A 25931-nucleotide genomic window follows, 5' to 3' on the forward strand; every position below is an offset into this window, starting at 1 on the left:
TGATAGCTCAATTTTGAAAATAAAATGTATTTAACAAACACTGCTCTTATAATTACTCAAAATATGTGTATATATTTTGGGGGACACTATATATATATATATATATATATATATATATATTCTTTCATTTTTAAGTACAATAAACTCTTATAACACATAATTAAAGTCCAAAAATTCAACTGTATAAAATATAGTCATGTTTTTACAAGTTAATGAAAACCAGTTTTTTCCATGAGCCTTTCAGTTAGCATATATAAACAAAAGCCACAAGAAAAGGATTTCCATGCAATTGTTTTGTACAGATGGGAAAGAACAACTACTGCAAAAAGCATGCAATTGTACTTCACTGTGAGAGTCCCAAGCACCCATCAGACTTTCAGCTCCTAACCTTACCCCATTTTTCATGCAGAAGATAAAATTATTCAGTCCACTCCAACTTGAAAGCAGAGCCAATGCTCATTAGCATTGTTTCATTTCACATAATGTCCCAGATGTTAGAAGGGAAAATGACTTCATTGTCCACGTGCGATTTGTTGGATTGTACAATTGTACTCTTCAACCAGCCATATCTGAGAACTCATGTTTCCCCAGTTTTGCCAACTGAGTAACAACTGCATTTTAATGCTCTTAGTATTGTACCAAAGAGGAATGGAGAAGTTGATGAATCTATTTGTACCTAAGTTTTAATGTAACTGGTCTTCCTAGAGGTACATAATAATCAGCCTTTAATTTTAGATCATTGTTGGCCTACAATGAGACTCCCCTCCTTTCCTTTGTGAAGCACTGCTTGATTAAGTAGCTGTGTGACCTTATTCCTCACCTGACTCAGAAGTTTCCAATGAGGACAGCTTATGTCTCTGCTCCAATGCACTTAATCTAAAAGTCCCTCAAGTCTTAGGTGTCAGTGATGGCAAAGCCCCATATGCGGTCATCCAGACCATCTTTTGGCAAGGCTCGTCTCAGCAGTATTTGATGTTGGCTTTTCTCTACTTGGTCCAATCCTCTTCATTGACGTCAGTATTTTAAAATTTAAAAGGTACACTAGGGAATCCCAAACTTTTTCTCAAAGTAAATCAGGAGATTATAAAACCTTGGAAAATGTAAGAACCTTATTTTTCTAAATCTGAAAAGACAAAAAGTTCAATTTTAAGAAAAGAATACTTATGTATATTTCTCTGAGAGAGATTTCAATCTAGTATGTCAACTGCTGAATATTTTGGGTATTAATTATAATATTTGTTATGTGTACTAATTGACATCAGAATTCTGAGAATAACATATTTGAATGACCCTTTTGATGTCACATGAAGAATTGGTCAACAACATAGCTGCACACGGAACAATGAGGCCGCAGCTACTGCATTTGTGGCAGAGCACAGTGCTGCTGGAATGGCAAGCACAGGACAGCAGTAACACACTCAGGGACCACAGACCCACCATCAAGTGGACACTGAAAGAATCAGACTGGATAGGAGTACATTTGGAATCCTGCAGAAAGCTGAAAATCCTGACCACCTAGTTTTTATTAGTTCCGATGTTACACAAAAGGCATGTGTGATTAAAACAGAATTCAGCAGCCAAAACCGGTTTGGCTCAGTGGATAGAGCGTCGGCCTGCGGACTGGGGGGTCCCGGGTTCGATTCCGGTCAAGGGCATGTACCTTGGTTGCGGGCACATCCCCAGTGGGAGGTGTGCAGGAGGCAGCTGGTCGATGTTTCTATCGATGTTTCTAACTCTCTATCCCTCTCCCTTCCTCTCTGTGAAAAATCAATAAAATATATTTAAAAAAAAAAACAGAATTCAGCAATTCTGCATTCATATCAAGATTTACAACAATGAAAGCTGCTTTATTTCTGACTCTAAGTTAATGATTCCATTAAACAACATAGCACTAGATATGTGGAATAGCATACGTGATATCACTTTAAGATTTCTGCTTCTGATAATGGTCGAGTATTGTGTTGCAGACCAATCCTCTGCCAAGAGTAACTAGAAAAGCTGGAAAATATTTGAAATCTGTTTGGGAATTTTGGACAATGACTAATGCAATTTGAGAGGCCATGATTGTAAGAAAAGAAAAAAAAAAAGGGAAAGCTCAGATAAGTGAGGCTGATACTTTGGACCATTTTAAAAAGTTTTCATGTGCCCTTTGGTAAAAATATGTATTCATTTCTCTTGAGTTTATACCTAGGATTAGAATGATATATCACAGAATATTTACATATTTTCTTTGGTAAATAGTACCTAAATTTACAAAAATGGTTATATAAAATTACACTCTCACCAGCAATGTTAGAGTTCTGTTTGCTCTATATTCAGCTAACACTTGGCATTTAGAAAATTTTATTTATCTAAAGACACCATTAAGAGTTTTTTTAAAAAGCCAAACCAAAGAATGAAAGATAGCTGCAATGCATATATCAGACAAAAGATCTGCATTCAGATATATAAAAAATTCCCACAAATCCATGAAAAAAACACACAATAATGTAGAGTACTTGAATAGACACTTCACCAAATACAATATACAATTTTATATATTTATATTAAAATGTGCTCAATTTCATTACCCATCAGAGAAATTAACATTAAGTCCACAGTAAGATATCTTTGCATACATATCAGAATCCTTAATATAAGACAAATGCAAGAAATACCAAGTTTTCATATTAAAATAGCAAGTATATCTTCAAAATGGGGATATATATTTATCTATACTCTATAACTCCCTGGCCAAATATAAAACATTCTTTAGCAATAGAAAAGAATCTTGAAAATAACACATCATAATATAGTTTTTAAATCCATTAATCCATTAAATGACAGTTAAATGGTAAGAATGACTTTACTCAAGATCATCAAAGCATATTAATGCAATTGGATGAAAGTATGTTGGGGGAAAGAATACATTTTCAATATATCATTTTATGGATTACTTAATGAGTTACTTCTACAGTGGAAATAGTTGACAAGCACAATCTTAACCAAATAATCAAACTTAGCATCACCAAAAAATGGAATAAACTAACGCTCACATGATGGAACAGAAAGTACCCAGAATCACATTTGCAAATTTTTGACAAAACTCTTTAATCTGAATCTAATCATTAGGATACAATTCATCAAGTCCAAAATATAAGACTTTTTATAAGGCATCTAAGTTTTTAAAAATTACAAGGTCACAAAAGTCATAAAAAGGTGGATCACGGTTCCATACTAAAGGAAACTAGCAAGGTGAAAAACTAAGGCAATGTACTGACATTGATTACATCGCAGATTGGACTTTTTTGAAAAAAATGTAGAAACTGTAGCATGGACTATATTTTAAACTACGTCACTAAATAAATGTTAAACAATGAATTAATATTCATAATTAGAGCAATGCTGTAGTTATATAGAAGAATGTTCTTCATCTTAGGGTATGCAGGCTTAAATATGTAGAGCAAAATGTCATGCTATCTGAAAATCACTTTCAAATGGTTCAGCAAGAATAACAAAAGCAAGCTTTCTGAGGACTCCTCATCTAGAAAATCTCTTAAAATAAAATAGAAATTAATATTATCTGGAATGAAATTGCTATTGCCCACAACTGCACATTTTCTGTTATAAATATATGTAAAATAAAAAAATTAAAACTATTTGTATAAACTGTGACCTTTAGCTAAATAATTATTTTATTTAATCTCAAAGTTTCTAAAATTTATGTTATAAAGTACATCTTTTATTTTAAAGCATTTTAAAATAAATTTTAAAACTTTACATTTAAATGACAACAAAGTAGAAGGGACTAGGAATTGAAATAAAAAATTTTGGTCTTGTTTTCAAATTAGGCAAACTAGTACCCACTCAATCACATATGGACCTAGAATAGTATAAGAAAGTTATTTTTCTTATAATGATGACAATGATAATAATTAGTTTTCTGTAACACTGGGCAATTTTCAAAATGTTTCCCTCTACATTATTTGGTCCATACAATAACCTTGTGATAAGAAGGAAAAAAAGGACAAATCTCACCATTTTATGGGTAAGGAAATAAAGCTTTAGAAGTTTAAGTAAACCCAAGTTATTGATGGATTAAATAGAAAAAAATGACAATATTTTTATTTATTACCCAGTATATCTCCTTATACATTGTTTGGAAATACTTCTTAAAACTCATGTGTTTTGTTGTTGCTGTTGTTAATGGTAATGAGGGCGGTAAATGTGGATTGTGATACGTGTGTGCACACCTGCCTACAAAGGAATTGAAAGAAGGGAAATAGAAATTAGGCAAGGATGATAAAACTGAAGATTAGCTAGAGACAAAATTTCACAAGGGAAGAAATCCAAAAATGATAGCCAAGAATTGCTAGGTCTTCTTGTGATAACACACACAAAAAAAAGACTTCTTCATTTGCAGAAAAATTAAGTGCATGGATAAACATGATGGAGATAAAGTAAAAATAGAAGCTAATTAATTTCCAGGAGTTTAAGCCCTATCAGATCCTCCTAGCAACTCTGATAATCTCTTACCAAAAGGCTCAGGTAGCAAAGTACCATCTCACATAATATTGAATGTCCTCTACTTGTCTTCCCTATCTCATGGGCTTGGCCAGGGGTCGGCAAACTGCGGCTCGCGAGCCATATGCGGCTTGCGAGCCGCGGTTTGCCACTCTATTGACTAATGAGTTTGCCGACCACTGGGATAGGGGTTTAATCACAAGGAACAACAACAGCCTGTAATTATTGAAATCGAGAGTCTAGGTCAGTGGTTGGCAAACTCATTAGTCAACAGAGCGGCAAACCGCGGCTCGTGAGCCGCAGTTTGCCGGCCACTGGCCTAGGCATTACCAAGCTTTACATTGGTGGTGACTTCTTTTTCCATTGTTACTAGATCCAGATAAGCTATATAAGATTTTTCCAGATCACAAAGAATTATATAATTATCAATACATTTGAGTTAAATGTGCCTAGGCATTGTGTCTATTATATGTCTTTCTGGATTCATATCTAAATTTATATCTGGATTTACATCTATAAGCAGATTTCATACTAATAAATGATTTTAATTAGGATGTTTCTCTTTTAAACCCATGCTTATCCAAAAGAAAAAGAAAAAGTATAGGGAGAGACACACATAATAAGAAAGAGGAAAAAATCAGATATGAATTATCCAGGTGAGATAAAAAAATAAGAATAATGAGAACTATATCTGTTAGAGTGACAGATCTAAGATTTTACTTTTAACACCTTGAATTTGAACTATATAAATATTAAATGGCATGTCTGTTATGAATACACATTATATAAATATTAAATGGTAGGTCATATCAAACAAACAATAGTATTTTTATTGAAAGATCTATGCAAAAGGAAAATATTATATAGATTTTATTTATTTTACAGTAGAGTCATTGAGTTTATCTCTGTCAATGATAAACACCTAATTTCAAAAATATAAGTATATATGTTATTACATCTGTGATGTTAAAGTACATATATTTCATTTGATTTCCCACCAAAATGTGTCCTATATTGATATGATCAGCATGATCTACAACTCATAACTTTTTATTTAGTATGAACATTGCCAATGTCCATAATTCACTCATTGAACACTGGAGTTTTCTCTTGTTTTGTTTTCTTATTTGGTTGTTTTTGAAAATCATTGTATCATGCAGATACTTTCATAAACTGAAAGTAAGTAAGTATTGTTTTTTATTTTATTTCCTTCTCAGGGGTCTTCTCTAGAATGTGAAATAAGTGTGCTGATTATTTGAAGTTTAAAATATAACTGTTCCTTTTAATCAGTGATTTTAAAAAATTTGAAATCATATTATCAAGCCCTACTTTAAAACAAGCATATCAATCATAGAATATGAGAAACAGTGGAATGCTAATTAATCAATGTAGAAAGAATGAAAAAAATACAGAGTCATCATTTGGTAACCATTGTACTATTAGTTGATATGCATAAGGATCATCAATGGGTACTGTAGCCTGTGGGTGAAAGTTTGATGAGGTACAGGATATTCGAAAATATCGGAATATCACCTTCTAAAATATGAGATACAAAAGGGGAAATGGTGATTTTATAGTGGAGAAAAGGGACAGTGGCAGCTAGATTAGGTAATAAAAGTTAATATCAGAAGTAGTGGGACAGGCTGACATCACACACCTCCAGATGGGATACACTAAGAGCCCTGCATCGTTTGTGGGATTTCCCACAAGGAAGCTCAGCCTAAGGTTGGTTTTTAGGAAACATCAGATGGACACAGGTGGAGGCTACCTGATAGAATGAAATAAACACATTCTTCAAGACTCTCAAGGATGTCAGAGGCAAGGAAAGATTGAGGAGTAGTTCAAAGAATCTTGCTGAGACCTGACAACTAAGTGCAGCATGTATTTCTGAGTAGGGTCCTGGACAAGAAAGGAAAAAGAGACCCTGCAGGAGCAGCTGGGGAAATATTAAATATAATGCTATATCATGTTGATTTCTTGGTGGGGAGAATGGTCTGATGGCAAGGTAGGAGAATTTTGTTTTGAAGGAAGAGAGTGAATGAGAGAGAGAACAAATGCAGTATTGAATAAATAAAAGGCTCTAGAATAAGATATTACTTTGGGAGAGGAATCTAGAAGTTTATTGTACTGCCTGGCAAATCAAATGCAGATTTTAAACTATGTCAAAATACAGATAAATAAAATAAAGAACATTAAAAATAATAAATGAAAATAATGAAAACTTCAGCCATATATTTTGTCCTATGAGACTTAGATTATGATTACACCATTATCGATATGGATGTTTGGCAAATAGAATAATGTCTTTAAATTTTGTTTCATATTTTTATCTTCCCCATACAGATGAAAAGAACATAATTTTTTGCCACATGTAATTCTCTTCAGAATCTGGCTCAAGAACATAGTGATTATAGTTGGAAGGCCCTCTGGAATTTAAGGAAGAGACAGGTCAGCTCTCTCCCAAGATAGAACTGAGTAGAATGAGGCGGACTGAAGCTCAGTAGCTGAGTTCATTTGTTTATCAAATATTGGCTGACTGATGCTTGACCTCCTGGAACTAGCTGAGTCCCCCTGGCTGACTGGTTGGCTGAACTCCTGGTCTCTCTTCCTCAAGTCTCCCCACCAACTTCTGTTTCTGCCTTTCCTCTCTTCTCTGGTTGGCTGCTCTCCCTGAAGTTACCGAAATGTTGCCAAAAGATTGAGAGTACCGCTAATGATAATAAAATGGACTCAATACAAGCAGAGAACTCAGATAAAAACAAGGAAAACTCAGAGTGCAAAAGCATTACTGCATGCTGTGATGTGTAGCAGTAAATCTTTTTGATTATTTGAACTGGTTGACCATGTTCCACTAACTATGAAGTAGGACAGTAGTGGAATAATTTCATGTATAAATATTTGGCCAACATTATTACTTCAATCTTGTAGATTAACAAAATGTAGTCAGAGTAGACCGAGGGGTAAGAAAAGATTGAAGTCGTTTCTAGGTCTAGGCACTATGCTAGGCTAGAGAGGGGCCTTAGGGCCATAGGGAAGAGCCTGAATTGTGTGTCAGGCTACAAAGACCTATACCCAGCTACACAACTTATCTAACTGAATAGTCTTGAACAAATCTACTTATGATACATTTCAGATTGGGTCAAGGGGTAGCTACCAATTAGTCAATCACCTTCTAAGCTGAACAATTAGTTATACTTTCTACTGCATACATTTCATAAGATTATTAATATTTTTATAAAACCCATAGTTATTCAGTGTCATATGACTACCTCCATTAACAGTATACATGTATTTGTGCTTGTGAAGGGGAGAGAATCAGGGTTTTCCATATAATTACTGCCTTATTACTTTGCCTAAATAGATATTTCACTTTTTATTTTCCTTAAAAACTTACATAGTTGTTTATCTGATGAAAGTATAAGTTATTGTGACAATAAATAGCAGTGTAATTGATCATTTTTTCCTAATAGCATATGTGCATTTTTAATAACATCAGTGGAAAACTAAATTAGATTATAAACATTCTAAGCATTTGGGTTTAAATGAAAGGCAAAAGTAGTTCTTTTAAGACAGGGAGTGTCCTTAAATCAAAATATGACAGCCAGCCCTGGCTGGGTAGCTCAGTTGGTTAAGAGCATCATCCTGATACACCAAGGTTGCAGGTTTGAACCCTTGTCAGGGCACATACAGGAACCAACCAATGAATGCATAAAAAAGTGGAACAACAAATCAGTCTCTCCCCCTTCCTCTCTCTCTCTCTAAAATTAATTAAAATTTAAATATATATATATACAGTATATGGCAGCCACACCAGCTACTGTGAATAGAGAATTCAGACACTTGCTAGAAAAACTGGTCACCAATGTGCCACTAATGAGGATGAGAGAGGTCTTCTGGAGTGACAGCCAAGGTCAGGAAACTTCTTTCAAGGCACAAGAGTGTAATAAATTCTGTTTTATAACATTCCATGGATAAAATTAAAACTATCGACTCTTTTATAAAAGTGACACTAGATGTGTCACGGTTCCTTGTGCTTCTCCTGCTCTATCTACCAAACCTTGTGCCACCAGCAAAGTTCATGCCCACTTTGAAAAGATGAGCTTTATACCAGAGGAAAGTGAAAATAATTAGAAAGTATTTGAAGAGCTAATGTGATTTAGCACCTGTCTAGTCACATTACCTCAGTAACTATCTTTCTGCTACTGCATAAACTTTTTCCTTTTATTGACTGATGTTCAGAAGGCCATAACATTTGAGTGCATGTATGTGTTAAAATGCATATGTATGATTCCCAGTATCACACAATTTCCCCATCCAATGCTATTTTGTACCAAAGACTACTTTGTCAGACCTAGGGAAACCTTAATAATTCTAGTTAGGCCATGAAACAAAAATAATATATGTGCATCAGCATTGAGGATAAGCTAAATACTGAGTGCTCTTAGAATGAACAATGGTCTACTTCAATAATTTTGTGAAAATCTTACCTTTGCAATTATTAATAAATACTAGATAACTGCATTGCTGAATTAAAGACTCATTTTATATTTCTGGGCAGGAGTCTACATCAAATCATAGAAAATAGGTCTACCAAAATAGCAAGTTCATAAAATTAAAACTGCAGCTCTCAGTATTGCTGTTATAGATAACTACACTATACAGTTGTAAAAACTGGTAACATAAGGAATTGAGTCAGCAGAAATAAAGTAATATATTTATATAGTCTAAGAAGTTGAGAGGTGAAGCAGCCCCCAAAAACCTTGTCCAATGATGACTTTCAATTATTGCAAACCAAAGAAACATCATTCTTAATTTAGCACAGTGTTTCTAAAACTATCAGTCAATACTATTTGATGTAAATTTCCTTAATAATCTTAGCTTACTGTAACTCTTTTACTTTATAAGCTTTTTCAATATTCTAATGTTTTAACTGTTTTGTGATAACACTTGGCTTAAAAACAACACATTGTATAGCTATACAAAAATATTTTCTTTATATCTGTATTCTATAAGCTTTTTTTCAATTTAAATTTTACGTTTTATAGTTATTTGTTAAAAACTCAGACACAAATATACACACTAGCCTAGGCCTACACAGGGTCAGCATCTCATTAACATCACTGTCTTCCCCTCCTCATCTTTTCCCACTGGAAGGGCTGCAGGGACAATAATACCCAGGGAGCTGTCATCCCCTGCATTAACAATGCCTGCTTCTAGAATACCTCTTGAAGGACCTGCCTCAGACTCTTCTTAAGGAGTTGTCATACTTTTCATAGGTATGTTTGTGGTGGTTTGCTTCTTTTTTGCCATCATAGATTTGCTTGTAAGAGCTAATACACTATGAACATTCCTCTCTATTAATGAAAAGCTTTCAGTGTTGGGGTCCATGTTTTCAAACATTTTAAGGAGCTTGATGAGATCTGAAAAAGTTTCTGCTAAACCCTTCACTGTGAATTCTTTTGGGGGTTCTTGTTTTTCGTCTCCTGCAGTTTCCTTTTCTCTTGCCTCTTCTTCAGCTATGCATTCCTGTTCCAATTGCAAACATTCCTCATTAGTCAGTTCCTCAGGAATCACCTCTAGGAGCTCTTCAATGTCATCTTCATCCACACCCAGGTTAAAAAGTTGTTTGCCAAGCCCTAGCCAGTTTGGCTCAGTGGATAGTTGGCCCTCAGACTGAAGGGTCCCGGGTTCAATTCTGGTCACGTGCATGTACTGAGGTTGCAGCTCAATACCCAGCCCTAGTCAGGGCATGTGCAGGAGGCAACCAATTATAGTATGTGTCTCTCTTACATTGATGTTTCTCTCTGTTCTCCCCCTCCCTTGCACTCTCTCTAAAAATCAATGGAAAATATCCTCGGGTAAGGATTAACAACAACAAAAAGGTTGTTTGCCATTTCAACTGCAGCCTTTTTGATTTTTGCAACCTCCTCATCCTTGGTAAATCTTTTGAAGTCAAGGACAAGCCACTTGAGTGTCTTCTTCCAGATGCCCTTCATATGCTCGTTGATGACATCACCCTAAGCCCAAGCAAGGTTTTTGATGCAATTATAGCTACTGTAATCCCTCCAGAATTGCATCAGCATTTTCTCAGTGTCTCTCAGTAGTAACAATTGCCTGAGCAAAGTTTCTCCTCAGGTAGTAGTCCTTAAGAGCTACTATCTTCATCTATTGGTTGGATCAAAAACATGATATTTAGAGGGCGAAACACAACTTTGATATTGGAATGAAGATCATCAATAAAAGGAGGCTGTCTCCAAGTATTAACAACAAGCAAAATCTTAAAAGGTATGTTATTCTCCAACAGTACTTCTCCATTTCACTAGCAATTCAGGAGGACATGTTGGAAGAGGAGCTAGGTCACCCATGACCTTTGATTGCTCCTGTAGCTCACCTGCTGTGTATGCTTACTGATATGCTTGAAGGGCCTGGGGTTCTCACCGTGGCAGATCACAACTGGTTTCAATGTGTAGCCTGTAACACTGGTCCCAAGCAAGCCTGTTATACTGTCCTTAAAAGCCTTGAAACCTTGTATTGACTTGGCCTCCTTTTGGATGAAAGACCTTTCAGCCATGTGTTTCCAGAATAGGGAGGTTTCATCCATATTGAACAGTTGCTCTGGCATGTAATTTTCATCCTCAATTGGCTTATCTAAAGTTTCCAAACATTCTTTAGCTGCCTTCACATCAAAACTCACCATTCACTTTCACATTATGGAATGAATAGTGATTCTTGAATCATTTAAGCCACCCAGAGCTTGTAGTATATTCAACATTGTAAACAGGTCCAGCCTTTTCTTTGAACATTACAAACACACTTTGCTTGGCCTGTGATAGTCATGCTGCTGGGATGGATACACTTCTATGTCTGGTCCTCAATCCAAGTCATTAGAAGGTTCTCCATGTATGCTACAGGCCCTTCTTGAGTTTTTGTTAGTATTATGCACTACACAAAATTGTATGTGCTGTACTTTTATAAGGCTAGCAGCACGGTAGGTTTATCTACACCTGCATCACCACAAACACGTGAGAAATGTGTTGTGCTATGGCATTATACAGCTACGATGTTATTAGAAGATAGAAACTTTTCAGCTCCATTATGATAATATGGGATCAGATTCCTATATGCGGTCAGTTGTTGACAGAAATGTCATTATGGGTGACGTGGATATAATTAAAGCTCTGCAACATTAGGGATAAAAGTTGATTTTATAAGTAAGACTTTCTCAATGGCAAAAGAAAGAGGAAGGAAGGAAGGAAGGAAGGAAGGAAGGAAGGAAGGAAGGAAGGAAGGAAGGAAGGAAGGAAGGAAGCCTTTCTGGACTTATGAGGCCATACATGAAGCCCATTGGAGAAAGTGAGCACCTATAAGAATAAAGGGTTTGTTACCAGCAGAAATAAAAAACAAAACACATTCACTCTAACAGTCTAGAATTCAGTATAAACTTGGACCCTGAGAGTATTATGTTGGCCCACTATAGGGATTTTTTTGAACTTCCTAAAGAGGGGTCAGGTGCAACAGAGTGTATCTGAATGGGAAAGGATTATAAGTGTTGTGGGATAGTAGGTGGTATTCCAAAAATGTAATACAAGCAGCCAAGAATATGCTTTAATATTTTTAATAGCCCTAGGCTTTTTTAATAGCCCTAGGCTTTGTAATAAAATTTTGTAGGGTGAGAGGGTTTTTTAAATATATATATATATATATATATATATATATATATATATATATATATATACTGTTCTCTTTAAAACCAAAGTCAGTCATTGTAATTTAATATTTAATGGCTGTGGACTATAAGTGGTAGGTTTTAAAAATTAATTGATTATTTTTCATGTCCTTTGGGGAATATATTTTCAATTATTAGCAGTGTACAATATTGCCTACTCTTTCTCTCATTAACACATTCCATCAAAAATGCCAAATGGAGACTCCTATTAAAGTCTAATGTGATAAATTATAATTTTTCTTGCCAATTATTTCCACACTCAATCAGAATACCAGGATTTTTAGAACCTTTTAAAAATGTAAATACTAAAATAAAACATGCTAAAGTACAATGAGTTAACATTTCTCTCTTCATTAAAACTAAAATTATCCCAACATTCTAAAACAAATCTTTTGGAAAATTCCTATAATATTAGCTATAATATTACCCATAGTAGATATATGCAACCTTTGGTGATCCACTGACATTTCCATTCCTTATTATTCATATGTGAAATATGAATTAAAAGAGTGTTCCATAGACATAAAAGTGTTTTGTAAATATAAACCAATGTGAAAATGAGGTGCTACTTTTAAAAATGATATTTTCAAGTCTTTTTCAGTTTTAAAAATACCTGTTTAATCCATCTAAATTGAAAACACATAATCTTCTTTAGTTCAAAGTTTTGTTAAATATTCACATTCTAACACATGAATTAATTCAAAATTGGTAGTGCATATTTCATGTTGATTTGCAAGGTAAGTATCTATCCACAACTGCTTAGTTTCAAACATCTGAAACTCTAGATCTATTTGCAAAACTATAAAACAAGATTTTTTTGTATGGGTTTACATTGTTCATTAAGGAAAAAAGGAGAATAAAATATCTTAACATTGTAGAAGTTAATAATAACATTACCACATGTTATGTCTATATAAAGCTCTATTATAATGCTTATAATTTCATATTGGTTTTTTTTTTTTTTCATTGAAATGGAATTTCTTCTTTCTTCTTTGTATATTTCCTTTGGTCATCTTTATACTTTTCCCCCTGGTAAAACTTACTTTGGTTTGGCTTTGCAAGATTTAGAAAATGTAAAAATCAGATAAAATGTGTTATTCGAAAGAAAATAACCCTATAATTTTAAGAGTTTCCATCCATTGTAGCATTTGTCCATTGTAATTCATGATATCTGAAAAAATAAATGGAGTGAGGTGGTGCTGCCTTTTTCTGAAGATACGTATGCTAGGGATCTATATGCTAATCAGAGAGCTCTTTTCTTTAAGTTTAGTAGTCCAACTGATTACTTCTTCTTAGTGAACTCAAAACTCTATGACTATGACTCCAATTACAACTTTTAAAATAAAAAACTTAAATAAAAGACTTAACTAAATTTTAAAAATATTTTAAAATAATATTTAAGAATTGTAAAATATATTTTTAAATTTAACAAAAATCTTTAAGGAAACAATTTCTTGCCTATACTGCAGGTTTATAGTCTAATCAGTGAATGACACTACATGGTAGGATTAGTGTGTGATGGTGTGTTTCTTCTTAAGTTTTTTTTTTTAATTCCACATTAAATAAACTGAGAGCAACTAATAATCCACAATTCAGATCTGAGAATCACATAATATGATGCAGAATTTTGTTTTGTTTGTTTTGTTTTTTTGGCCTCAGGTACTTAATAATCTTAGCCTTGGGTACACTGAAATACATAAAATCAAAATTCAAGTATTAAGAGGAAAAAATAAGACAGATCCTCAAGAAAAATCCCATATTTGCTTGTCATAGCTTAAGTCAACTTAGAAAGCAATTGTGAACGTGGTTCTATGAAAGTGTCAGTCACTCAAGAAACTGGCTATGTGAAAGTTTAAAAAAACTTTTGTTCCCATATTTGATAAAATTCATTGATTTTTCCTATACAGGGACATCACAGCTTTGACTTAATTCGCATATTTTGGTAAACTAGTAAACATTTTTTTTGTCCATTTGCAATTCTTCTTTAGTAAGTTATTTACATTAGATTTTTTGCTCATTTTTATATTATCATGTTTATATGCTTTTGTTATTAATTGATAAGATTCTGTTATCAATTTTATTAGCCTTATATTTATCAATTACATTGTAACTTTGAATTATGGTAACTGACCATACTAAATTTTAACATATTTATGTACTCAAATTTATAAATCTTTCTTCTTTAGGTATTAGGCCTTAGAAAATTCTTCCTCTGTCTGAGTATATAAATATTCACCATATTTTGTTCCAGTGGATTTGTAAGCTCAGTTTTTCCATTTAAATATTTAACTTATCTGGAATTCACTTTGGTATAAGGTGTGAGGTTGTTTCCAAGTGGCTCTACCATGATGTATTCATTTATCCATTCTTTCCTCACCAATTTGAAATGTCATCTCTCTCATATACTAAAATCCCATATAGAGGACTTTTTTCTGTGTTTCTTTTCTGTTTCTCAGATCTTTCTGTCCAGTCTGGCACAACCCTACCACATATGATTTTTATACTTTAATAGTACATTTTACAATCTGGAGGTGGCATTGCTCTTCTTTAAAAATAAAGTTCTGGCTATTCATTAACTTATTTTCCAGGTAAACCTCAAAATAATTTGACAAGTTCCAAACCAGTTCCACTGGGAACTTGATTAGAATTGTGTTGTTTGTAGGTGAACTTGAGGAGCTGACTTCCTCCTCTCAGACATCACCACTTAATATTTTTTCTAGGCCCTTCAGTAAAATCCATCTATTTTCCTCAAATAGGCAAGCAGAGTTCTGTTAAATGTATCCTATATATCATACACACTGTTACTATTGTTAAAAAACTACATCCCTACTATATTGGCTAACTGACTGTTTATGCTATTTGGCAAGACCATTAACACTGAAAGTATCGGGGTACATAGTCTTTCAGTGTCCATTTCTGTTCTTATCTCTGCTCTTTAGAAGCCTCGTGAACTTGGGCCAATTGGTAAATATTTCTGGCTTTTTATTCACTAACAGGGAAGGAACCTACATTGCCCATGTTTCAAGTTTATCCTGAGGTTCAGATAAGATAATGTGCTTCATAGCATGCTGTTATACAATGCAGCACTAACCTACGTAAAGGCTGTTGTGTATAAGGAAACACAAACTGCATCTCCGAAAATTAAAATGAAGACTTGGGATTTAAAATAGGTAAGTGGATAAAAAGTTGTGGTACATAACATAGTGGAATAAAAAGGAAGGAAATCTTCCTTTTTATGACAGCATGGATAGACTGGGGATTATTGTGCTAAGTGAAATAAGCCAATCAGAAAAAGAATCATATCACATGACCTTACTTATATGTGGAATCTAATGAACAAAATAAACTGACAAACAAAATAGAAACAGAGGTATAGATACATGTAACAGTCTGAAAGCTGTCAGAGAGGACTGGGAGGGGAGACTGCAGCAAAGAAGGTGAATGGATTAGCCAAAGAACATATATGCATAGCCCATAGGTACAGACAACAGTGTGGTGATGGACAGAGGGCGGGGAGGGGCAGGGCTGTGTGGAGATGGGCAAAGGGGACAGGGAAATGGGGATGTCTGTAACAGTATCAACAATAAAAGTAAAAATAAAAAATAGCTAAACAATTGAAGCAATCTATTTTTTTTAGATTACTCAGATGAATATTTATGCACTCCACTTTCATATATATGTATTCAATATTTTTAAATGAAGAACTAAGAGCTATCAAATAATGGGAAATAATCAGAATTATGTTTTACTCTAACAAATAATCATATTTTATATCCATATTAGTCTAAAACCATATCATGAAAACAAAAAAACCCTATGAATTTTTCAACTCTTTCAAAAATAGAACCAAAAATGGTATCAAAGATACTAATTCTTTAGTTTTTATTTAATTTGAAAACTAATAGATTAGCTGTGTATTCTTCATTTTTGTTGCATATAAAATATACAAAGATAAAAGAGAAATGTGTGTCATCATAAAAAATGGCATTTGTCACATACACAGTGCAATTAAAGTTCACGATGTAATACTTTTAAATGGCTTTGATGAACCACACTTTGATATTTCTGTGATGGTTCCTGTGATCACATAGTAGGGTACGTATACAACTGCAAACACACACATTGTACACACAAAAATACAGATATCTGCCTTCACCAGTTTTGCTCAGTGGATAGAGCATCGGCCTGCAGACTGAAGGATTCCAAGTTCAATTCTGGTCAAGGGCACATGCCTGGGTTGTAGGCTCGATCCCCAGTAGGGGGTGTGCAGGAGGCAGCCAATCAATGATTCTCTCTCATCATTGATGTTTCTCTCTCTCTCTCCCTCTCCCTTCCTCTCTGAAATCAATAAAAATATTTTTTAAAAAAATACAGATATCCTACAAAAACTCCAAAGAGCCATGTGGTGACTTTGGTGAGCAAACTGAGTACTATCATCTTTTAGACGTATTTCATTGGTGCAAAATATGCAGAAACTCTGGGTTAAAACTAGTTTAAAACTGACACAGCTAAGTAGCAAGACTAAAGGACAATCTACATAGAAGAGAATTGGCTCAATAATCTGGAAAAAAAATCCCTGCATTTTACTCTTGTGAAATTTAGCAAATTGTAAACATTTTATTTTTTTCTACCTGCTTCAAAATGGAAATACCTGATATTTTTCTCAGTACACATACATGCAAACAAAAATATTTACATATGAATAATATACTTCTACTCTCAATTCAGTTAACTGAAAGAACATTAAATTCAATTTCCTTGTTATTAAGAATTCTTCAATAACAAGAAAGCCACCAAGTACATAACAAGGCCATAAAACTAGGGCATATTTTAATTGGCAACTTCACCTTGACTATAACATGTATGTTATTGCCTTACTTCTCAAATAGTTATCAGACTCATGTAATGGCTATCATCATTAATTTTTCAAGAACAAATTGATAAGAAGTTCCTTCCTCTTTGCTATACAGCACAAAGACAAGCAAGATAGGGTTGATTTGCAGAACTTTATGACCCACCGTAAAAATGAACTAGAAGGGGAAAAGAGTGGGTTTACAAAGCACAGGCAGCCACAAAACAGTCTCCTACATAGTGATCTTGACTCCAACACACGTATGTCCAACCATGTTGTGCTTGGAAGACTTTCCATCTCAAAAGTCAGACCTACCAAATTACATTAAAATGGAGATTTCTCCATTTTTCAGTAAATTGAATCAAAGAAGAACATTAGTCCATAAGAAGAAGGAAATATTTTATTTAAAACCTAATTCACATCTGTCATGATTATTTTGATTTAGATGTTTGGAGTGATCAAACTCACAATTTTCTTTGATTTAAATGAACAGAAATATTTAAAATATCCACAGCCTTTCCCCTTTCATCTGGCTATAGGAAACTCTACTTCAACTGCTCTCTAAAGTTATAATAAAATTACAATACAGAGTTAACCACATCACATAACAATCTATCCTACAATATATTCAGTTTTTCAGATAAAGATGAATTGTCCTAATGGCTTACCACATAACTCAATGTGTTTCTGCCCTGTGTAGAATTTTACTATGATATCTTCAAAAGAGTCACTACCTTTGGTCTCATAATCAAAATATATATTATATTTACTTTGGACATTTTGATTTAATTGTTTTCTGGTTTCAGCAGGACTGAAATAATTGTTTACTTGTTGAAATTTTAGTCTAAAAATAGTTATCAAGATTTTGGTGTCTCCAATCTTTTCTCATAAATTTTAAGCCACTGAGAATTTTTAAGAGTAAAAAGGTAAGAAAAGATTAAAATAAAAGGCTTCTAAGTAAGATGCAATAATACATCTAATTTAAAAGGGATTAATCATTACCAATTTAGCATCAAAGGAACTGTCAAAAGAAAGGAGTTCCATATGGGCCATGTCATGGAAGGCTAGAAAAAGATGCGCTACTCACTTCCCCCTCTACCCAACTACAGAGGAAAAGAATAAGTAAATAAATTCTAGTCTCAAAAGAACATGTGGATTTCTTTCAGGATCATGCCTTTACAAGCAGGACCCACATTATGAGAGTCCCTGAGATGCATGAGGGACTACAATCCACGATTTCAGCACAGACATTGGGAAAGCCACTTTCAGCATGTGCACTCTTGCCATCCACATGTGCTTCCTCTTCATATGTTCCTGGCTTGATCTCATCTACTCCAGCAGTGACTCCAGTCATGGGAAAGCTCTATTCCTTCCATCCATCCTACTTTCCTCTCTCCTTCCCTCACAAAGACTGGTCTAGGCTAGATTAAAACACTATCCTTTTCATACACTGGGAGGAAAAAAACAAAGGAGAGGAGAATTACAAACCCTGAAAATTCAATTAGCAAATGAAGTGACTCCAGAGTCAGACAGGCATAGGTTTCAAATGCCTCTGCAGCTACTTAGTAGCCGTGTGATACTGAGTAGGAGACCAAAACCACAAGAATCTCACTTGTCTAATCTACAAAATGGGATGGTATACCTGCCTAGCACAATAGTTACAAGGATTTAAGTTGGTAATAAAATACCAGAGACATATGCATTTTCAATTAATATTTGCCTACTATGAAGCATTTTGGGAAAGGAGTGTAAGAACAGAATGAAGTTATCTAGTTTGTATAGTGGCAGAAGGTAACTAATTTATTGTGGCAATCACTTTGTAATGAATATAAATATTAAAGCCCTGTTGTATATTTGAAACTAATATACAACAGGGCTTAAGAGGTAATATGCAAATTGACCCTCACACCCCCACAAGATGGCTGCTTACAACCAGGCTGGCAGGGGGGTTAGCAAGGGACAACCAAATGACTGAACAGCAGGCTGCATGGGGCGACCAGGCCAGCAGGGGGGGTTAGTGAGGGACGACCAAACAACTGAACAGCAGGCTGCATGGGGTGACCAGGCCAGCAGAGGGGTTAGTGAGGGACAACCAAATGACTGAACAGCAGGCTGCGTGGGGCGACCAGGCCGGTGGGGAGACCATGAGGGGTGACCAGGCCAGCAGGGGGGGCAGTTGGGGGCAACCAGGCCAGCAGAGGGGGGCAGTTGGGGGTGACCAGGTTGGCATGGGGGACAGTAAGGGGTGACCAGGTAGGCAGTCAGGTGAGCAATTAGGAGCCAGCAGTCCAGGATTGTGAGAGGGATGTCCAACTGCTGGATTGGAGAGGGTGCAGGCTGGGCTGAGGGGACCCCCCCCCCCCATGCATGAATTTCGTGCACCAGACTTCTAGTAACATTATAAGTCAATTATACTTCAATAAAAATATATATCTACTTATAAAGAAGACTAAAACCAAATATTCAAGAATAGCTTAATTGTAGTATTAAGAGATAATACTATATAATGAAACTGTACCCACCTGTATTATTCACTTCAAAGTGCATATGAAATACTTGAAATTCTTAATTATTATATTAGTCCTAGGGTAGAAAATAGCTAGTCTTGTATTTGTATATTTTCATGTCCACAAGGTACAAAATGATTATAGTACAGATAAATCTGAGGAATCATAGAAGCATCTATATATATGAAAGCCTAAGTGGCCATTAGGACCGAATGACCAGAACAACTGGAATGACCAGTCAACCAATCTCTATGATGCACACTGACCACCAGGGGGCAGATGATCAATGCAGGAGCTGCCCCTGGTGGTCAGTGTGCTCCCACAGTCAACCTTCCACAGCCGGCTGGCAGCGTCAGTGTCCAGCATCCATTACTTCCGCCGGCCCAATGACTGGCACCTCCTCTCCCAACCCTGCCAGGGCCTTCAGCCCTGGGCTGGGACAGGGAACCAGGGTTGGGTGGTGGCTGAGGGCTGGCTCCCTCCTTGAGTCTGACGGCCAACCTCCCACACCCTGTCCCTCCCCGCCCCGCCCCCCCACCCGGGCCAGCAGGCCCCAATAGGCCCACAGGTCCCTCCCCCTGCTCATCACCCCTGGTGGTCAAGCTGCAATTGGCCTGGCCCTGATGGCCCTGAGCTCCAGCCAGGCCTAGGGACCCTACCCATGAACAAGTTTGTCCACTGGACCTCTAGTATTATTTTAAATCTGTATATTTTACTACTTGTTTTATTTTTTGTCCAAGTTCTATCCTGATGAGGCCTTGGAAAATTTTAGTTCATGAAAATATTTCACGTATTAAGCACACTGTTATAGATAAAAGTAATCTATAAAAATATGTGATCAAAGAAGGTTAAGAAAGAGGGTAGAACTAATAAAGTAAGGTCGTGATAGGTATCCTGGAATGCTAATTTACTAAATTTTACACAGCCTACAGCTTCACTATTCCCAGGCATACTTATCTGTTTGAGTACTTTGAATTGCTAATAAGCGAAAATTCAACTCAAAACAATTTAATCAAATATGGGATTTACTGCCAATATTACTGAAATGTCCTGATGTGGGTGTCAGTTAGGATGAGATAAAGGTCCAAGGTCCACATCTCTGACATTTGTCACTTCGGTCTTCAAACATCAGCTGTGTCTTCAGGTTGGCTTTTCTCAGGGTCGCAATATGGATGTCACCAATAACTGGGGTCATAGCTCTTCACTTACATCCAAAAATGAGAGAGAAGGGATATTATCTCATAACAACCTAAAAATGTCCTGAGCCTTTCACAGGTCAAAATACCACTACACTAATTCCTGTGGCCTAGGGAATGCTGGTTAGCTGAGGTCTATGCCACTTGAAATAACCCCTAATGGTCAGATAAGTCAACATTCACCAGTAGAGTTTGGAATGGATTGCTACCAAATTACCCTGCTACACATAAGAGAAAGGGGAAAAGAAGGTGTTGGAGAAAGAACTAGAGAATCCACTATGAGCATAAGCCACAGCTGAAATTTTTGTTATAAAAACCCAAAACTGCATGACATAACTAAAAGATTGTTTATCACACAGTATAGATCAAGTATGAGTAAGTGTGCCAGATCCATAGCAGGCTATTATAATTAAAATTAGGCACACGCAAGGGAAAACTCATTTACTATGATGGCACAGTTGATTCAATATTAGTAGGTAATATCAGAAGTATAATCTGCATCACTAAAGAGCAAAGTTCTCGATGCTACTTTCCCAACATGCTTCTGGACAGGGCTTACACCATAGAAAACAGGGTTTGGCTAGGGATACAAAATATGAGGTTACTGACTCAGTAAAACTAGAGGGCCTAATTTTATGGACACAGAAATGTCAGATTTCACAATTTTTAAAGAGCATAAAGAGATTAATTATTGATTAAGTAACAAGTCAAAGAGAATAAAGGAAACAGCCAATAGTCCTCCCTAAGCTAGCATATTTAGTCACTGTTGTATGCATTCATATTGTTAAGATGGATTGTCAGGGATGCGGGAAAAGGAAAAAGATTGAATAGGTAAGGTACAGATACTTTCTAAGTTGGTGAAACAATCCTGCATGATACTGTAATGATGTGTGCATGACACCTACAGCTCAAAGAGATAAACTTCATGGATGCAACTTCAATAATAAATCACTTAGAAGGTGAGGGATCCCAGGATGGAATGCAGAATGTGACAACAGAATATATCTTTATTACCAAAATATTAATCAACCTTCCTGAAGGGCATTGGGGGAAAGTTGCTGACCTAAGTCACTTTGGAAATATGCAGAGTCCATAAGACTAAATACGAAAGGAACTGTTCATAGTACTATGAAGTTGTTTCCCACGGAAGCATGGCTTATCAATTCAAAAGCCACTATGTGTGTGTACTAGGATTAAATAATTAACTAAATAGATGGCAGATGGTGGGATCCAGGTTTCTCACTATTGGAGCAGAAGGTGATTATAGAGAATTAAGAGGAGGAGGCTAGGATGATACATGGGCTTAGACATCAGAGTTGGAGACATCAGTATAACTGATGTTTAGCTTAATAGAAATACAGAAGAGGATTATACACAGACATATTTACAGATACACATATGTGTGGAAGAGTATATACAGCACAGATATCACTTTCTCTGGAGAGCACTGCTCCCTCTTCTGGCCTCCTGTTGACAATGGCACATTGTCATACATTTATTGTAATACCCATCATGCTGTTATATTGTTTACTTACATATTTGGCTACACCTGTGCACTATGAGCTCTAAAAAAAAAATGAGATGATGTGATATTCCTGCTTCTATTTTTGGGGCATTTAAAAGTCAAGATGTAAAGGATTTCCAAAATATTTTTAGGAGTGTGGTCTAGCTCTTAGGACCAGGACCTTGTCCTGCCCCCTTATTCTTCACAGTAGCGTGTAGCCTGAGTAGGGCTTTAATATTCTCCTACCTTAGGGCATATAAAGCTTAGATTACTAGGTCCTACCACATACAGGTATTGCATTTTAAAAAGTGATCTAAAATATCTAACACATCACTTTACAGAGTTACCTTAGCATTATTCCTAAATTATTTTTAGCTAAACTTACCTTATTTATCATTTAGGTAGTAAGATATTAGTTATTGAACTTGCACTGTAGACAGTGAAATAAATTCCAGTGGGAAAAATAATTAAAAGACCTCGATTCCTGTCTGCAATGATTTCATAGACCTCCATGCAATTGTAAGTAGTGTGCACATCTCTCCTGAGAATTATGCAGACGTATTAATTTATGAGCAACATATATAAACTATGCAATCTTACAAAATCTTATAAACAAATATTCTAGTTAAACTATGTGCAAATATTTTGTGCAATGAGTTTCAACAAGAGGCATGTGTTTTGGTGGGGACAACTGGGAAAAGGCATTTTCTGTCTTCAAAATTTTCCACCTTACATTTACACTATTAAATGGCGATGCTATTAAAGTAAATAGAAAAAAATCCTCACCTCAAGATCATATGTATTTGCAGAGTGAAGAGAAAGGGTGAAAAAAGTTAGTCCCTATGTAAAATAAAAAAATACAGTAGATTAATGTAAACATGTCTTTCCACGAACTATCAGAAAACAGATAGATACACCTCTACACTTCATTCTGCTTCTGAAGGTCCTAATGAAGTGACAAACCCTTTAACTTTGGGCCAATCAAATTTTCAAAACCGAAGACCTTTGGTCATAAAGTTAATGCTTAAATATTTGGTACGAAAACTCTAATATTCTTATGCCAAACCTTTCTTTTTTAAAAAAATATATTTTATTGATATTTTACAGAGAGGAAGGGAGAGGGATAGAGAGTTAAAAACATCGATGAGAGAGAAACATTGATCAGCTGCCTCCTGCACACCCCCTACTGGGAAGTGCCTGCAACCAAGGTACATGCCCTTGACCGGAATCAAACCTGGGACCGTTCAGTCCACAGGCCGACGCTCTATCCACTGAGCCAAACCGGTTTCGGCAATGCCAAACCTTTCTTACCTATACCATGAAACTGTGCAGTGGTGCTGAGAGCCATTCCTTTTAAAATAATAAAATGGGAAAGCTTTTAATTTATTGTAGAATTCAGTGTGCCAGCTAAATTTGTCAGAAATCCTGAACTATGAAATAATGGTTTACAGTTGCATGTCCCCAGATGATGAAGCAGGTTGGTGGCAAGAACCAGGTGTCGGTCCCCATCAGTCCTGACAGGAGGAATCAGCCAAGGATGAGCAAAGGCGGCCAGCTCAGCTTTTAAAACAATGTGACAAAGTAAGAATTCCTTCCAATCCGATGTTTCCTATCAGGAAAAAATAAAAGGCTGATTCCCAAATAATAATTTGATCCTGGCATTCTGAGGTACAAGCCAGCCAAAACTTGTATGATCTTCTTAATACAAAATCATGCCACATCAACAATTCAGGTCCAACTATCTAGGGCTTTACATCAACACGCTGAAGCCATTGTTTTCTGTTCTCATCCTGTGGTTGGCTGGCTGAGGATGTGGAAATCCCTGGTCATGTTGATCTATTTCTGGTCTCCCAGTAGGAGTTCAGTAAGGGGAGCTCTCCACCACCTGCCAGCCAATCAGTGCTCAGAGACAGTCATGCATTTGATGAATCTGTGTGGAAAAAATCCCAGCCCCACATCTTCCTCCCTGAAAAGGTGGGGCCAGTACATACTTTTCAACACTTCCCTTTTCCCCTCACCAGAGAGTTTGGGCAAAAGCAACACTGATGGGGAATAAGACAAGGACTTTCCTCATGGGGCCTTATACACCTGTATACACTGGGACAATGATGGACTCCCACAAGCAGCAAGGATGGCAACTTCACTTTGCAGTTCCAGGAAGGCTTGAAGGATCATGAAAAATATCATTAATGCGTGAAGCAAAGAAAGAATAAAAGAGCAACCATGTTATTTTTTCCACATTTAAGAAAACAAAACTGCCATTCATTTTTAAAGCTTTCGGTGTTATTCAATTGCACAGAAAGACATTGTAAAAGCTAAATACAGTTTAAAATGCAGACTGCTTGTCGGTGTAGGAGGAAAGTATCTAAGAGTCCCACTGGCCTTATTGCTGTCTTTCCTCCTTGAACAACAGAACTATTACAGCATGTGAATCCTATATGAATTCATTTTTTCTTTTTTCATTAACTTAGCAATAGTGAAAAACCACCTCCACTTTCTACACTGTACCAGAGTACCTGTCACTATGTACACATTAACTACCTCAATTTGTTTGAAACTGAATCCTAATATGACAAGTGGTTTTAAATATAATTTTCATTCAAACTGTACACATGTTTTTTACAAATAAAAAATATATTTTATATGTTACAATGTATATTTTAAATGGGGATTTTTTTTTAGTTTTGCCTATTGTTAAAATATTCTTGATAAAAGAGACTGGATGATTTCATTCATAGGGCTTAACATAGTACAGTATGAAGAGGAAGTATTTTTGAAAATACATAACAAAATAAGGGCTGTGCACATAAAGTAGGGTATTTGAAGTACATTAGAGACAAATATGGAAACTCACTGGCCTAGAAACTATATTTTAAAGGAAAGCATTGGACGTCTTGAAAAACTCAGGAAGGTGCAGACAAGAGCTTTGATTGTTTGGACATTTGCTGTACATGCTCCAAAATGTTCTTAGATAGCATCACCACCAAATCACATCATTGTAAATCTTATATTTTACCATTACTCAGAAAAAAAATGGAAATCTCTAAACACACAGCACAGAATTTAAATAATACCTTTAAAATAAACAGTATGTATGCATTCACACTCATCTATCAACTAAGAGAATAAATTGAAATTGACAAATATTAATGGTATTTCTCTCTCATATGTATGAAGTCTGTGCAGGCCCTCAGCTTCTGTGGGACCTGTCTGGCACTGGCCACAATCTAATGATCCAATGGAATCACCCCAGGTATTCAGTCTGGCACTATAGTTAAATCCTTACAGCAAGGTTTATCAGTGAACAATTACATCACAGAGAGAGAATTTTAAAAACACATGCTGAATTTAGCATATTTTGCTTTGCCTAAAGCAGTGGTCCAGATATAGTTTTAACTCATTGCATATTATTAAACCAATAAAACTTGAATATAAATACTTATTAAATATGTTCATATTTTATACCATTTCAATTTGGGTTCCTACTACAGTATCTGCTCTTAATTCATTTCCTTCAAGGGATGTGAAAATATCCACCTGAAAATGGATGCAGTAAACACACTAGCTTTACACTTAGAGCTAGAAAGTATGTGCCCAGTTGTGCTGAGAGAAGGCAATGAAAACAAAACATGGGTAATTTCTC

Source organism: Plecotus auritus, assembly GCF_963455305.1.
Source record: "Plecotus auritus genome assembly, chromosome: 6".
Lineage (NCBI taxonomy): Eukaryota > Metazoa > Chordata > Mammalia > Chiroptera > Vespertilionidae > Plecotus > Plecotus auritus.